General features: G+C 33.0%; 2 protein-coding genes across 2 annotated transcripts in view; one reads left to right on the forward strand and one right to left on the reverse strand.

Annotated features, from left to right (window-relative positions):
* The window catches only part of LOC148273534 (gamma-tubulin complex component 2-like), a 90866-nt gene that overhangs the window by 16939 nt on the left and 59991 nt on the right, over positions 1–13936 (reverse strand). The window lies entirely within an intron of this gene.
* Positions 4999–13936, forward strand: part of pain (transient receptor potential cation channel family member painless) — a 50930-nt gene continuing 41992 nt past the window's right edge. Inside the window, exon 1 of the mRNA XM_088238563.1 lies at positions 4999–5322. The gene's annotated coding sequence lies outside the window, so the exon portion shown is untranslated. The remainder of the gene's footprint in view (positions 5323–13936) is intronic.

Consider the following 13936-nt stretch of genomic DNA (forward strand, 5'->3'; position numbering starts at 1 on the left):
TTTATAACGTTTACTTTCTTATACTCTAATTTTTCAAGACAAAATTGATACTTATTCACATATACATACGCCATCACCCTTACATTCACACCCTTATACATATCCTCATACACACACCCTCTCTCTCACACACACATACACCCTAATTCTTATTGTATACCGACTTGTTTATGTATAATGTATTTTTGTCGATATCTGTTATTGGTTTCATTTTATGTTTTTTTCGTTTGTACATTGCAGTATTACTGTTGATATTGCTTTTTTTTTTAATTATAAAAACATATTAAATCAAATTGCAAAAGTACAATTATTGCCAAGAGCAAACGGTCAATTGGCAAGCCATGATCAAAAGTGGGTCACATTTAGACAGGAAAAAACACACTAGTATACCAAAACGGAAAAGCCCTAAGGCGTACCGTACCTATGTTTCGTGTAAACCGTTTGATTTTATAGTGACAGCAAAAATAATGATCTCCTACTATCGGCAAATCACGAATTATCTGTTCATACCCAAATTCGTTCAATTCCACAAATATTATTATGGAAAGCGCAACGGGGGTCATAAAATTAGGATTGTATCGATAGGTACTATATTTTTTACGTGCTCGAGGTATGATCTTAATGTTCCATGAAAAATCGGTAAATTATATCAGTTCAGTAAAACGACTTTGATAAATCGAGCATTTTAATAACGATCCATTTCAATTTGATTTTATAGTGTAATAAACACTGAGAAATTAGGTACGCAAAATGTTACAATGTGGCAAATTGGTATTTCAGATTTGGATGAAATGATTTCGTTTTAAACGTATTTAGTCAATTTTCAAAAGATAATTCAAATACTGATTTAAACATTATTTACCACTAAAATTTTCTATTAAATTAAACATTAGGCTCAGCGAAAATATTACGCGGATACCTACCTATATAACTGCATCCCTCCTAATTTATCAAACCGCACAATAAATATAAGGTACCTTAAGCCAATCAATGTAATATTTGAGGGTCATTTATAAATTTCAGCGCTTATCAGTTCATGGTTTACCTCTTCGTTCTCATTCTCAAGGCACTCTCTTAATACCCATACACAATTCCTCTTTCTTCTCTAACTCATATAGTGTCCATGCGGCTCGACTGTGGAATCATCTCCCATCCACCATCAAAGATGTCACTACATTATCTCTGTTTAAATCACGTCTGAAGAAACATCTCCTTTCTCTTCCTTAATCTCTCCTCCTTTCCTTTTTCCTCTTTCCGCTTTTTTCCCTTTCCCCTTGAGTAATAGTTTTGATTTAAGGTAATTTATAAACAAATACGTTTATTTCTATTTTTATATATTTTTAACTTTTTTTAATCTTTTTTTTTCTATTGAATATGTTCTGTAACTTGAATTATAAAAATAAAACTTTTATTTTATTGGTTGGTTGGAAGAAATTGCCATTTGGCAATAAGCCCGCCAATGTACAATTAACATTATGTACAAAAAGTTAAATAAATCATTTATATTATTAGAAACATCACTTCGTATCATTTCAACAGAAGCAATACTACTGAACTGTTAATTATATACGGATAATTATATAAATATATATATAATTAATTGTAAGGCCAAATTCTTGAAATCCCATGAGAAATAAATGCAGAAACTTACGTAAAAGCTTTTTCTGTCATTTTGTTAAAACATATTGTCATAATCCCAGGCAAAAAAGGTAATACTTAAAATACATTAAAAACAACGACATCAAAGTAATTAAATTTTTACCGTGATTCAATCAAACTTTGGGAATATTTCGAAACGCTAGTCGCCTGTCTCCACACGAATTTATATTGGAATTAAGCCACACGGTCGGCAGCAAAGCACCGAAATAATTCTAACAATACAAAAACTTATTTGTCAGCTTGCAGAGATACTTTGAGCTGGACGCAGGTCGATTTGAATTTTAAAAAAAATGCTAATATAAAACTGGAAATGGCTTGCTAGTTTGTGTCTTAGGCTTTAACTCAAAGTGGATTTTCGTAAACAATTAAAGATTTTTGTTTGTTTTACGTACATTATTCAGTTATTCATATAGATAAATAAATCAAAAATAGAAAAAAAAAACTATTCTTATTTGAAAGTGCATAAAACACAACATTCTGCAAGTATTTTGTCACGACGGTAAAAACACGAAGATAAGGTTGATCAGGTTTTAGAAGTAAGATCCAATTAAAAATAAATATTACACCGGTGCCATTATCAAGATATCCGTTTTTTTTAATTTATACCGAAAATTCAATTCTTTTAGGTTGAACAATAATTAGATACGTTGCACACAGAAACAACGTGGAATAGGAATGGTTTCACTTGACTATCCGCTTCTTATAATATTTTTCTTATTCGGCTATAAAACAAAATATTTACAAATTATATCGTGTGTGCCAAGCATCTGATCATCTTCCAGAATGTAATAAATGTGGAGTCAACTATTAAATCTCTGATGTTTACAATTGGAAAAGTTAATCGGTAAACAACAAATTTTTAGTGTTTCATTTTGAATATTCATCAAAGTTTAAAAAGCTTTGCACTTACATCCAATCTGCTGAACGAAATGATTTTTTTACTTACTTACGTATTATTTTATTATTCGTTCTCTTGACCTGTCGTGGTGCTAAAATATACCGAAAATCGCATGCCTTTGTTATATTCTTATGCAATGAATAACATCGCCTTTTATGGGTTTTTCAAGTTTATACACTCACACTCTCCCACGCTGCACTTCGGAGGATTGTGATTGCATACAAAAAGATGCAGAACAGTCACGGGCAAAAAATAAATTGCTAAATCAAAAACCTGCCCGACCACGCAAAATTAAAATCCTTTTAAACAAATATTACGAGGTCGACGAAGGGCACCGGGACCCTGTCAGAAGCAGAATATAATTAACCAGCAGGGGCGAACCGTGTATAGAAGCGATTACGCGCAGCTTACCATTATATTTGACTATTCATAATAATGTTTTACTGTAACTTTATTTACAGAAATAAAAATTAACATTTGTATTTTTCTCCAAAATGCGCGCCCAGCGCCAGCTATGAGCCAAGGAACTAGCCGATTACTCCAGCTTATTTCTTCATACAAATAAGTGAACTATATTTTGAACATCTTAAACCCAGTGGTGGGATTTTTCTCCTAGAGTTAACTTGCAGATTACACAAATTCTTTGAAGATTCTTGATTTGGAAAACTGAATTTCAATCATTATTTCATGACTATTTTTCTTTGAGATGATACTTTTGACATATGAGTCGCAACACATGTGGCGCTCGACGCGGCCGTTTTTGGCATTATTCATTTCTAGAACAAATCAGCAAGTTGACATTTCAATCGTAATGAGAATATCTAATACTCATGGAATTAATTGTGCTATTTTTTATAAAGTAGAGTTGTTGTATCACACAGAACCACAGAAAAAATAGCAATTTCTAGTATACAAATAAATAATATTTTTTTATAGCTTACCTGTAAATAAAATCAACGTTCGCCACTGTTAACCAGTACATAATATCGATGACAGTCTTTAATCTTAAACAACATTTTGCGAATTTTACAGCAGATTGAATATAAATTATATACAATTGATATAAATTTTATTTATTTATTTGGTATACGAACAACGGAAAAGTATAATTATTTATATTCAAAGCATTAACTTTGTGGTCAAACATTTTAATTAATGTTAGTAAATATTCAAGCCAAAAAATATAAAACCTGCCTATTATATTAAAATTAATATTGGAAAATTACTAATAAATTGTAAAGACAAAAATGATGTATTGAACAACTCAGGGGTGTACCGATTACAATGCAATACATGTCCATCAAGGTATATTGGGAGAACGTCGCGTAGCTTTAATATTCGCATTAAAGATTGAGATGTTTAAATAATATTAATTTTTCAGAGTTTGCCAATCATCACATAAATTCAAATCACGATTTTAATAAGGATACAGAAGAAACTATTTTTTGAAGTTATAACATTACTAATTTAAATATAAATTTATTGCAACAGGGAGGGAAAACATTTTTGAGAAGGGAATGCTGATGTCTGGGTATTTACAGGGCTTATGAACTGTCATCGGCTGGTTTAAGTGGGCACTTTACACACTTCGTGATTATTTTTTGAGTTGGCGTTTATTTTGTAGATCTCCATATGGTCGGGTTTCTGGCACAAGTTAGTAACTACATTTACTAGTAGTCAGGTATTGCACCATTAAAGTTAAAAGCTCACCCCAAATCAATAATAAAAAAAACTGCAAGACGAATATGACAAAATATTATTTTATTGTGTTTATAAAATACGAAATATTTTTATTTACTTTTAAAATAAAGATTATTTGACTTATGGAAGATATCTCATTTTTCGGAAATCTGTAGTTACCAAATTTTGTCAGAAACCCGACGATATTATAATCTTAATATTTGAATCGAAAAATTATTTTAGTAAAATAATGTTATTTTTTTAAACAAAAAATCCATTAATTTTTCCGCCTTGTTAAGGCATTTGAAAACGAATATCAGAAAAGAAACATTCGTTTGAAAATGCCCTTACAAGGTCAAAAAATTGCCTTCTTTTTGTCTTAAAAATAAAATTTACTAGGCTCAAATCGAGGGTTGATTTAAATATTGAGATCTAACGTTTCATATTTAAATGGGAACAAAGTAACCACCCATGTGAGTAAAACTTGAAGCACCTACGACGAATAAATGAGTTTTGAAAATTATTTATTTATTACAAACAGTCGGTGATAAGCTACGATTGCAGTGTCAAGTGTCAACGTAGTTACCTATACATACACATACATACATATACATACATATACATACACAGAATATAGAATAATTATAATTTAGATCATTCGGGATTACACTGAAATTTCTAGCAACGGGCGGCATCTGTGGGCAAAGAGAGAACATATTATGCCTCGACCAGTTTCATAAGACCATAGATCAACGGAAATTACTACTCCCACAAACACACAGACACAATGCAGCGCTGTCGGACCGTACTAACGCAGGCGCAAATCCACTGCCTCACAAGTCTCACGTTGCGAGTCGGCTGGCGGACAGACAACATACATTTGTCGCTGGTCGGGCGAGTATACTGCTAAAAGTGGGCGCGAGTTCAAATCCCGGCCGAAGAAAAAGTGACAGCGAACTAGTTTAGTTTCAAAAAAAGTGCGGGAAGAAAATTAGTACCTGTGAAAAAAATACGAAAATCGAAATATGTTTTTTTGAAAACGGATATTCGGAATATTTAATGCGCTCTTTTTCCAGATTTCTCGGGTAAGAAATTCTAATTAACAGAAGTAATTATGATTTTCGGATCGTAATATAAATGTGTCGTTGATTAAAAGGAATTTAAGGCGTACGACGTATATTATATTCTCCATGTGAGGACGAAATTACGGAACACAACATCCCACGGTTTGGCAGTTGCTTGTTATGTATCGTATTGTGTAGTTTGGTGATCTCCGTCGTCTAAAATGGTAGATTAATTTAATTGGATTAATCGCTGAAACATATGGTTTCTCTCGGAACAAGCAAATGAATAAAAAGTGGCAACCGCGTTTAATTCGTTTTAAAGTGATTCACTTTACGCTCTCAAAATCAAATCGAAGGTTGAGTTTTCCATATTGTTTTCATCGTTGGTATAATATGCATTAATTTAAAAATAATTGTGATTGAATCAATCGACGTAAAAAACAGCCTTCCAACCGTAATTAGGGACGCGATAGTAAAAAAAAGCTTTTTGGATAATTTTTTCAGCGGAGTTATAATTACTATGACAAGATGATAATAATGTAAATTAAAAAATATACACTAATGAAAATTTAATGTCAGACAATTAAAATCAGTGTTAGTTGTTCATCATAAACTGCGTGACGAGCTTGTTATTTGAAAGCAATGTTGTAAAACAAACAAAAAAACAACAAAAAAAGAAAATGGCGGATGTGGTAAATTGATAATTTCAGTCGGTTTTCATTTCGATGTTTCTACTGTGGTGATAGCATGATGCATCAACAGTTATTCGTCGTTCCGTAGAAAGTGACAAGTTCATTTTTAAACAAAAACCATCAGTTTACCAGTTTTTTGCAGTAGCCACAAAGTGGTATAATATATTTATTTATCTACTAGAGTTTCCAATAGCCGCGGGCCGGGAAGTGACGTCATGAGCTGCTGTGTACAATACTTCAGTACTAGACCACTTGTTGGCATTCAACGCTACTTTCTTTAGTACTCGATTCCCAAAACCCACAGAACTGTATTTTGAATAGGCAAAACAGGGCCCCGAATAAAAACATATATTGTAAAGTCTTAATCGTAATCCCGCGTTGGCAAATACCACAACCTCTTTGTAGACATTTTACCATTCTTTATTTCATATATATTTTTACCGGAGACTAATGCGAATTATATTATATTGACAACCGGGAATACAATTTTAATTATGTTAAGCACTGCTAATGTTATTATGTTACCAAGTACAATACGGAACCTTTTGATAAACTTGAATCTGTCCTTTCATTTGAATTTTTATGTACCTTAACCGTAAACATACACCTTCATAATGCTGCATTTTTGCAGATATCAAAAAGGATCGCGAACTTAAGCCTATCAAATTGTTTGTATGAATAATGCATTAAATTTATAAGAATATTCATTTAAAAAATCACTCAAAAATCAACTCATTTGTTTTATATATATTTTATTATCATATTACTTATCATTCTACGTAATATAAATATATTTTAATTGTTTCATAATTTCATAAGATTCTTAGAACTATTTTTTTCAGAATGAGAACTAAATCAACGTAAAATTGATAGCAAAGCTGGCACGCTTTTCTGATCACTGAAAATAAAAACAAATAATGTCTTTTTTTAGTTGGTGTTACAAAAAAATAGGTTCCAAACTAATCTGATACATAGGAGATAATTGAGTCTGAAAAGTTTTCGTTGAAAACGAATAAGTGAGTTTGATTTGGAAACTCAGCGATTATATGTAAGGAAAAAATAATAATTTATACCTACCTAATTCATTATACCCGAATTTGACGAATCTATAGGTCGTTAAAATGGGACATTTGAGGGTTTTAGAAGCAAACTTATAAATATCCACCAAAAACGGAAAATTAGTTATTGATATCAAAATAAACTCCATATAAAACCCTATCTACCTAAATAATAGCGTATTTCAAAACCGTCTCTAAATTTTATAAAAACAGATTTCAATTATACTATATGACACCGCAAACTTTGCATTCTCCAATTCCAAAGTTTTTCGCAAATAACTCGGTAATTCCTTCAATGGAGATTTCTAAGTTTACTTTTAATACCCTCCTTTATTTAATTACGATTTATTAGACTGTGCCAAGAGAGATATTAAGATAAACTTAAGTACACGCATTTAAAAACTTTTTTGGATTAATTTGCTGTACACTCTAGTCAGCTTTATTGAGTTTCCATATAACATGGCTCAGCTCGCATTAAGGTGGTGGTTTAAAAAAAAATTGCAAGTAGGTCATATAATATTAAAAATCAGTAAATAAGATGTAGGTACGACATTTTATCAACGATATATTTTTAAGAAATGTGGATGCGGACAAGGAGCTGATCTAATTCCACGTCCAAATGTAATTGATCCAAATTGCACCGCAGCACATTCTGTTTCCGTGATCAATCAACGAGATATGTGTTTTGCTGGTGGTACTATTATATATAGTAGGTATAGAATTACACCTGATCGTGATACCTTCAGACACGCCCAGCGAGCGGACAGCTAATGTCAAAATAAAATCTTAATAAACACAATACAAATAATAAATATTGAGAGCCGAGTACTGGAGTGTAAAATAATATGCTTATTTTATTCGGTAGATGTATCAAAAGAGGCGATTTAAAGATCAAGAGGAGGATAATACGGATTATATACTGCATATTGCTCAAAATATTTGAGTTAATGCCCGAGACAAAACTTGAGATGAGGAACACATTCCTCACATTCAAGTTAATCTCTGCATATGAGATTAGACCATACTTTCCTCGCCTTAAGTTTTGTCTCTAAATACGGCATAAGAAAGCCATTTTGAGAATATCCAATTGATTTATCTGTGCATTAAGAATTCACTGGATTATATTTATGGATGATTTTTGCATTGTACTTATTTTGTTTACGCCCATAGAGCTTTTATATACTACGTTTATTTACACTTTAAATTATAATTTTACAAGAAATATATTTATATCCATGTCTTAAGAACAAAATATAGAAAAATATGAACAGTTAAAGTGATTAATAAAGGTTGTCTCAAAACCTACTTGAATTTTTTTATTTATAATAAAACATAATACATACTGCAGTTGAATTTTGAGGGTGTTTTTTTAAATGTAAAATATGGACACGGAGGTTACGTGTGGAATACAACATCCGACAAATGCCCCTCTTGGCTTTGTTGACAAACGTTCACCCTTTCCACGGAAATTTCAATCTCATTTTAACATAATTGTGGATGAATTTCGTCAATAACTCGTCGAATTTCCGTTTTGAGCTCCGGAATTGTCTGCGGATTATTTGCATACACTTTTCCCTTCAGAAATCCACAAAAGAAAAAAGTCCAGAGGTGTCAGAGCACACGATCTCGGTGACCAGATAACTTCTCCCCGCACCACACGTCACGCGCGGTGGGTGCATGGGCTGCTGATAGATCACTCGAGGGTTTTCTGTCCTCTCAATTCGACAGTTCTGTTCGTTGACATACCCATCAAATCGAAAATCTGGAACGTCAAAACACCCCGTGTATCAAACATAATTGCCTAGTATCAGGTTGTTCTATAATAATAAAATATAATCTATGGTATCAGGCAAAGATTATATGAAACAAGTTGTAGTACCAGAAACACGCTGTTTTTTTTTTTTTTTAGATCAAAAACATTTTTCACTTTGTGGTATGACATTTAACTTATTTATTTATACATTTATTTGACCGCTTTAACTTTTGAGTTATACGTCGACTGGTTTCAAGGTTACTTCCTCATCATCGGGACTTGAACTAACTTAGAATTGCTCGCGTTGCTATTTATATAATAAAATATCGTAAGAGGATAATATGAATCATAACGGGAACATTTTATTAATTGATTATTTATTATGGGGAGTTTTTGGTTAATGGTTACTTATTTCTAACCTTCGAAGATTGTCTAAAAGAAGACTACTACTACCATCACGCCATTTCTCCGTAGGGGTAGGCACAGAGAATATACCGCCACACACGTCTATCCTGGCATATATTCCTAGCTTCTTCCACATTCATACATATTTTCGTACATGCCCTTCGGTTCTGTCTGCTTTTGACATGACCAGACTTAAGATTTTGGTTTATCTGATCATGCCACGTCTTCCTTGGTCGTCCTCGTCTCACGTTGCTTTCCATTTTCGCCATATATACTTGTTTTGCCATTCTTTCGTCGTCCATTCGTTCTACGTGACCAAACCATCTCAGAGACCCTTTCTTAATCTGATCAATTATACTTGACTCAGATTTACACTCTCGCCTGATTTCATCATTCGTAACCCTGTAATACTTTGATTTTCCACACATTCGTCTAAGAGATCGCATTTCAACCGCGTTCACTCGGCTTTCATCCTTCCTCTGCCAGTTCCATGTTTCACTTCCATACATAAGTGTTGGGACTAAAACTCCGTTGTGCACTGCCAGTTTAGCTTCGATTGACATATGTTAGTGCTCCGTTCATTTTGTTGCCCGCATTCACTCTTCTTTCAACATCTTTTTCTACTCTTCCATCTCTTAAAAACATGCTTCCCAGATACAAAAATTCTTCTACTTGCTCGAGACATTCGTTGTTTACATTTATTATGCAGTCAGTAACCTCACTATCCCTTTCAAATACCATCACTTTTGACTTACTTTCGTTCATCGCCAATTCGCTCTCTAGGCATACATCATACATTCTAGAGACTATTTGCTGCAAATAATCCTTGCTGCTTGCAAACAGAAATGCATCATCAGCATACAACAAGCAGCTTACTGAAAAATTATCAATTTTTGCTCCAATACCCATACATTCTATCTCTTTCATACAGTTGTCCATGTATAAATTAAACAACCATGGTGACATTACACATCCCTGTTTCACGCCTTTTGAGATCGCAAATCAAGATGTAAATCCCCCATTAACTCTTACACACTCTGAACACTCCTCATAGAGAGACGATACTGCACGTATAGGTTTACTGTTTACTTCATACTTTTCCAACACGCCCCACAATTTCACTCTATCTACTTTATCTTTATCATTCGACAAATGCGCAGAATAGTTTCGAAGACTATGGTCTTAAATCTTAAAAATTATGTTTACCACGACAAATGTTCCTCTGAAGTTTCGCGGTCTGGCCCTGGAACCCGTGTATACAAGGCTTTGGTACCTACTTACGAATTACAAAAAAAGGCAAGCTCCCTTCTTAATCTGTTACACGTATTCACAAGACCAACGGCGGATAAGATTGGCACATTCTTAAGATGTCGAATCTCAAGTGTTGGTGGTCCTTCTAAAAACGTGAGCTATAAAATATTATTAATAATAATGATACAATTTAGATCTGATCACAAAAGAGTCGTGTCAAAAGGTTGCGTTCAGAGCCATTTTATGGTTAATTTCGTTTTTATTCGATCCATATACCTACGCCTATTTATTTTATCATTATTTTTTAATCAAGTGATCCCAATTATTATTGTGCGTAAAAAATCGTGACTTATTTATTATTGTAGCTATAATACGCGTGTACCTAATAGATCTTGCTGACTTACGTAGTGAAGTGGTAAGTACGATTATACAGAAATCTTAGGGTTCGATCGCCGATGGAGTTAATTAACATTATTTTATTTTATTTATTTATATATACGCCCAGTGGGCATTTTTACATGATGTATTATGTCTACGTTTTTTAAAAGTTAAACTAAGCCCAGAAATAAAATTCACATGCGAAACTCAAGTCGCTTATCTTAAGCTTCGTGTAAATAAACAATATGGTTAAATAAATCCAAATCATTGCACACCAGTAGTGGATTTAACCTTCTTATTATTTTAGTTGGTGGCTGGTGCTATATAAGCTCCTAACTTCATGATACAACAACAAACCATCACGCCGTTTCCCCTTTAGGGTAGGCAGAGGGGATAGAACGCCACATCACTCTATCTTTGCATACATATCTCGCTTCCTCTACATTCATACGTCTTCTCAAGCACGCGCGCCGATTATTCCGACTTTTGACTTGTCCATCTTCAAGTATTTGTTGGATTTGGTCATGCCATGTCTTTCTCGGTCTTCCTCTATTTCTGCATCAATCAACATTCGCATTGTAAATATTCTTATCTTTCGCAGTCCATTCGCTCTACATGTCTAAACCAGCTCAGGGCTCCTTTCTTGATTTTGTCGATAGTGCTTATCTCAGCCTTACATAATATACGGATCTCAACATTCGTGCATCTATCGTACATAGTTTTACCACATTCGCCCGAGGGATCGCGTTTCGACAGCATTCTGCCTACTTTCATCCCTGTTTTTCCAAGTCCATACGCTCCCAAACATCAGGGTCGGGATCAGGACTCCACTGTGAAATGCTAATTTTGCCTCTTGCGACAAACATTTATTTGCTAAGGTTGATTTAAGTGCACCGTTCACTCTGTTCCCGGTACTCACCCTCCTTTCAATATATTTTTCAGTCATTCCATCCCTAGTAAACATACTTCCCAGATACACAAATTCCTCTACTTGTTTTAGTATAACTCCATTCACAATGATTTCACATTTAGTCATACTTTCATGTCTTTCAAAAACCACCACATTCGATTTATCGACATTCATCAGCAAATCGCTTCCTTCGCATACATCGTAGACCTTTGTTACCAAGATTTGCAGTTCCTCTTTGTTGTTAGCAAAAAACACGGCATCATCAGCATACAAAAGACAATTGACATTTAAATCACCCATTCTTGCTCCCATTCTTAAGCCTTTCAGTTCTTTCATGCAGTTATCGATAACGTTGAACAGCCATGGTGACATCACACATGCCTGCTTGACTCCTTTATGAATGTCAAACCACGATGTGTATGATCCATTAACCCTAACACATTCTGTGCTTTCTTTATACAAAGAAGCAATAGCCCGTGTCAGATTCCCGCTCACTCCATACTCCGATATCACCGTCCATAATTTTTCTCTGTCAACTCTATCAAACGCTTTTTGCAAATCGACAAATGCACAGAAAAGCTTTTGGTTTTTAGCGAGAAGATTCTCTGTCATGTTTCTTTACTATGGCCTGTGTAAATCTATTGTGAATAGGGTAACCATTTCAAAACGAAAAGAAGCCTGTTCAGATTACCTAAAATGCCAGTCTTAGTTAAAAATCAGTAAAAAAAAATACAAATATTTTAATGGAAATTTTATTAAAAAATTAATACAGGAAGTATGAACAAAACGACGCGATTACCTTTTTAACGACGTATTTTTCAGATGGCGACATTTTTTAACAGATCTTTTTTTTCCATCCTAAAGTAAAATACTCACGAAATTTTGAATTTTTTTGTCACCAATATCCCATTTACTGGCTAACTATTCAATCTATTCCGTTCTTTACTCGCTTATGTACCGAAATTTAAAATACAAACTGACAGATCTTTGGTAATTCCGTTATGTCCCAACATCAACGGAAATTGCTCCATTTAGTAGTTAAGCTTTCAGAGAATGTGTAGCCAACTAAGCTTCTACAGTATTATTTGAGAACTACGTATTCATCAAACAGTTTTACATCGTCAACAGTGAAATCCAACGTTGAAAGAAGTTCTAATACCGGGACTAGAAATTTTTCATATTGTTTTCTAAAATAATCCTATAATTTCTAGGATATTTTTGGTCCATTGTTCCAAATAAGCTGTTAAGCCGAATTCCTGCTTTGAAATTATAAAACATGTATTAATCACTGTTTTCCTGAGTGTTGAATTTTTGGGCACCTACCTATCAACGCCATAAACATTTCATCCTTACGCGATTTGAGGGTATTTAAAGTTGCGTTTAAAAAATGTTTATTTCTATAACCGATAATTTTTCTCCCCTAATATATTAAAATTTAGTTTGAAATCCAAAAATGCCTGTCTCAGCATATGCCGGCTGCATGCCAGTATAATCCTTAAAATGCATAAAATCCAGATAATTATAATATATATTAAAACTACCACAGCCAAAAATCATGATACTTACATAGGACGGAAGCTTTTCAATAATTTACCACAAAATCTACGTCAAGAAATAAATTACGGAAAATTTAAGGATAAATTAAAGAAAAGCTTCTTGACATAATTAACATTAACTGTATTTTGAAAATGGAGATGTATGTTTAATATATGCCTGTGTTTACAAATTTATAAATTTTGTGTTTTAATTTTAATATTTTTTAGGGTTATATTTTCTCAATTTTTTAAAAATTGTTAAATTTTTTATTTATTCTATTATTATTTTGTTCTGCATTTTTTGTTTCTTTTTTATGTTATTTTGTAAACTTGCCAAACACAAGAGCCAGACTCTTTTTTGGCAAGTTCAATCTTACGTGTCCCATTTTTATACTGAATGTATTGTTAATTGTTTATTTATGTTAATAAAGGTTTTTATTTTTAAAATATATATATATATATATATAAACACGATATTGATGATTAATGCAATTTTCATTTGCATTATGTTTCATTTTGATATTAGCATATCAATAAAAAAATAATCAGATAGTCCGTACTATGCGGATAATTTTAGCAGTATATTAGTAGTATATTCTAAAAAAAATTACGTCACCAACACCTTTTGAAAATAGGGTCTTTTTGTGTTTTTT

Source organism: Micrasema longulum, unplaced genomic scaffold (genome assembly GCF_059751315.1).
Source record: "Micrasema longulum isolate JH-2025_06_02 unplaced genomic scaffold, ASM5975131v1 h1tg001921l, whole genome shotgun sequence".
Taxonomy (NCBI): Eukaryota; Metazoa; Arthropoda; class Insecta; order Trichoptera; family Brachycentridae; genus Micrasema; species Micrasema longulum.